Here is a 4,309-nt window from a genome sequence, read left to right as displayed (position 1 = left end):
CTTCAACGGTATCCTGAGAATACAAGTTATTTTGAAAATGGTCAACATAAAATTGTTGGTGAGTTCATAAGCATGTTTGTGAAAATGATTTGTATAACTTTGAAAACCACCAGAAAATCCGATATTTTCTGAAAACTGTTTAGTGTGTTTGTGTTAGATCTTGTATTAATGCATGTATGCTATTGTTTATTTGACTAAAAAGGTAAAGAGAATTTAGACAGAATGTAAGAGCATGTAAAGAGAATGTTCCCAGACAACCTGACGTTGCCTAAAAAAAATGTAGATGTCTTCCGTAAACTTCATAACGTTAATTCCTCTAAGTGAGCCGTCATAACCATACTAAATAATGACAATTTCGTTAGTCTTGGCGTCGTTGGACGCCGACGGAAAAATAGAATAAGGTTTTTGTCACCCTAGACTGGCTTAGTCTAACTGTAGCGAATAGCTGAGGTGTGGGGTGTCATCCACGTATAGATCTATACACAAATCCCCGTTCTCCCTCCAGGAGACTCTGGTTATAACTAGAGGCTACGATCGTACACTTAATAGGTGTCAACCGATAAAAACTCGCTAGATCCTTAATCGAATTTACGCGAAGAGAAATGTATTAACTCATTCTAGGACCAATGATCCATGTAAGTGAACCACTAAGGCGTCGCTAAACATGTAAATCATTTCAAGACCCAAATGGAATGATGTAACGCCCGGGTTTCAGGGCTAAGCATTTTTGTCAATGTAATAGTCTCGGTCAACTATTGTAATTCTTTTTGAAGTAATAAAGATGGAATATTTGAGTTATTTGTGAATTATGTGAATTTATATGCTTATTATTTAATTATAAAGATATAATTAATAAAGAATAAAAATAAGCATCAAAATTAAATTGCGATATAAGCCTGATATATTTACATAAAGTTGTAGAGTACGTTCCCGCCTACGCGTGGATATAAAGAACGTCGAAAATGGAGTTCGTATGCAAAAGATACGACGGTTTTAAGAAAATCAAACAGTAAAACACTGCTTTTCTTTAATCGTGTAAAACCGAATCGATCCTTTGAGGTACTTATGCTTTGCCGACGGGATTTCCAACAACGTTTTTGGACTCAGGATACAGTCTAGTATTTGATTTCATACTCGAAATATTTTTAACGAAGATATTTATAAAAGTCGCGAAAACGGACACCGTGACCCGTTTAGACGCAAAACTTTAAGTGCGATTTCCTGGAGTTCCGTAACTCCAAAAATTAATCCGTTTGGGTTTCTGGAATCCTTGAATTACTCTCTTTCATAAGAAATTTTTGAAAATGCAATCCAACATCGGGATCTCGATTCATCAATTTATAAGTGTTTTAGACAAGTTAAAGGATTAAACTACCTTGTGGGACCCACTAATTATGAGCACCTATTTCCAGCTCATTCTTTGCCCACGTGACAACAACCCTCTCCATTCCTTTCTTTTTTATCTTGAGCTCATTCTTTGCCCACGTGACAACAACCCTCTCCATTCCTTTCTTTTTTATCTTGAGTGCAAGCTTCCCCAATCAAGTACAAGCATGGTGAATGAAGCATGGGGCTTCTCTTCCATTAGTGTATACCCTTACACTATAAATAGAGCTTCATATCATCTCCAAAAATCACACCTCAATCTTTAGCTTCTCTCCTCTCACTCTTGATCTCTATCTCCCTCTATATCACCTTGAGGATCATCACCATAAAACCACCATTCCACCGGTGTTGCTGTTTGCCCGCTGCCATCCTTTTTTCCCCATTATAGGTCCTCTCCAAAACACCCTCTATTCGTTTGTGTTTTTACAGTGTCGATCTATCATAAGCCACAAAGATTATTTATTTATTTATTTATTTATTTCCATGATGCTACGATGAAGAACAAGAGGCAATATGCCTCCTGCAACGTAAATCAGTTATGATGAAAGCAAAAAAATGAAACTTTGAGTCCAAATAATTGATTTTAACCCCCAACTTCAAAGTACTTTACAAAATTAGTTTAAAGCCTTTAAACTTCCATTAAAAATGTTCAAAACCTACCTTGTAAATCTATTACAAAAACAAGTCACAAGTCTCAAACTTTGTCTATTTTGTTTATTTTAACCCCTCCATAGAGATTTATTTGTAAAATAAATCATAAACTCGAACCTAGAATTTAAATACACAATTTTAGTCCCTTATTTGGAAATTATCAACAACTTTAGTCTATTTAATATATTTAAATTCGTGAATAGGCCCCATACCTTGGTTAATTACCAATATACCCTCCAAATATTAATTATATTAATACTTCCTTAGGAAACTAAATTTTCTCGGAGATTCATATTCACGGAAATACTACTCGACCTTCTCGCATCCATTCCAGAACACTAATCGTCTATTGAACGTTAAGGTGAGTGCATAGTTACTTTCAGCTTACACATAGATATGAAGTATTTAATATAAATTACGTGCTATGTGTGCATATTATCTTAATACTTGCTATCTATGCTGGATGAATGTTTTATACATGTTTTCAAAGATTTAACTGTATATGTATTTTATATCTACAAAATGTATTGGGTAAAACATGGGTAGATGTAATAGTTGCTGTGTGACAAAATAAAATAATGAGAGGCCTCGTTATAGATGTTATTGATGATCCAGTCATCTAGCGGAGTATAGATGACGACCACGGACTATTCTAGACAGTCCTGTGGAACACTAGCAGGCTCGCAACCTGTAGGTGTTTATTTGAACTGTGTGTTTATTTGAACTATGTGCTCACCAGATGTACTCCATCCCCCACATGGTTGCCTATTAAGACATTTATTGCTGAGGAATCCCCTTAGTAGTAGTGTTCGTCCCGATGATGATCCTTAGGCTAGGTCCCTTATGATAGGTGTTTAGGGACGTAAAGTGAGGATAACGGGAACGGGTAATCGGGTTATTATTGATTGATGAAATTAATAAACTTATTTATTGTGGGTTGAAAACCCTATGTGCTCACCAGGCTCCCAAGCCTGACCCACTCAGTTTTTATGTATTACAGGTAGTGGCGCATGAGCATAGGTGTGATGTTTTGGACGAGGGATTACGGATATAGGCCTGTAGATATTAAATAATGTAGTAAGGCTTATAGTGTACTGTTTATACTTTTGATCTGTACGAACATGACTTCGCGAGTCTTTTAATGAAATACATTTCTATGGAAATGCTTTTCATAAATCTTTATCATATTATTGTTTTGGGACAAATTCCGAACCCTTTTATCAAAAAATAACTCTGATTTTGAAATAAAGTATAAACAAAAACCGGTCTTTTCTAGCCGTGATTTTGGGGATGTCACAAATGAGATTATATAACATGGGCCCGAAATATATATGAAAGGACAACTAAGGCCCATTTCACATATAAAGTATTTACAGGCCCAAATAGCACACAAATAGTATCCAAGGTCCGTCGCACATGTTAATGGGTCAATGAGGCCCAGTAAACATGTAAATAGTATACAGGACCTATCACACATAGAAATGGGTCACTAAGGCCCAATAACCTATAAAATGATCAAATTAAATCCATTTGTTGGTTTATCATTGGTTTTAGTTCAAGTATTCACTAAAATAGCATAAAAAGAAGAACGCATATAAAACCCATTCTCAGGCCCAATAAACATGTAAGTGCACCACTAAGGCTCACTATACGTGTCTATTATTTTCAGGTCCAATAAGGATATGAATATCGTTTTTAACCCGTTTGTTATTGTTTTGTTTATTTTAGCTTGATTATTTACAAATTTGATATAAAAGGCCCTCCTTTTTGTAAAAATTGATGTTTTTGGCCCAATAAGCATAAAATTTACAATTAGGCCCAATTTTTGTAAGAATAACACTTTGATCTCCAATTTTGTTAAAAAAATGTGTTGATGACTATTTTGTGGTAAAAATAACATTTATAAACTCATTTTTGTCAAAAATATCATTTTTGCTTGATTTTTGTGAAAATGCACATTTTTCTGGTTTTTGGCTTTTCCGACCTAGTTTTTAGAAAATTTGTAGAAACTTCATCATAAGTCGAAATTTGGATCCATAAATTCTGGAAGTTTGGAAATCTTGTCTACTCTGTTAAAACAATTTTCTCATAATTTTTGATGGCCTCAAACTAGTGTGAAATTACTCATCTTCACAGGTTGGTCCGGAATTATTTCAAATATGATAGGCAGTTTTGTAAAATTCACCAAAAATTGTAGAAAAATCGTATGAAAACGTGCGAGTAGTCATTTTTAAAGGTATAAACTTGAACTTTATCCAAGTAAAACAGTTTT

The 4,309-nt window shown here is 34.5% G+C and overlaps 1 long non-coding RNA gene across 1 annotated transcript; it reads left to right on the top strand.

Moving 5' to 3' along the window:
- Positions 1 to 1,542: 1,542 nt before the first annotated feature.
- Positions 1,543 to 3,200, top strand: LOC144997588 (uncharacterized). Its single transcript, XR_013659856.1, has 3 exons — positions 1,543 to 1,774; positions 2,305 to 2,398; positions 3,038 to 3,200. It is a non-coding gene; the product is annotated as an uncharacterized LOC144997588 (long non-coding RNA).
- The last annotated feature ends 1,109 nt before the right edge of the window (positions 3,201 to 4,309 follow it).

Source organism: Lactuca saligna, chromosome 5 (genome assembly GCF_052625555.1).
Source record: "Lactuca saligna cultivar CGN05327 chromosome 5, ASM5262555v1, whole genome shotgun sequence".
Lineage (NCBI taxonomy): Eukaryota > Viridiplantae > Streptophyta > Magnoliopsida > Asterales > Asteraceae > Lactuca > Lactuca saligna.
This window is presented reverse-complemented; position numbering and strand designations above follow the sequence as displayed.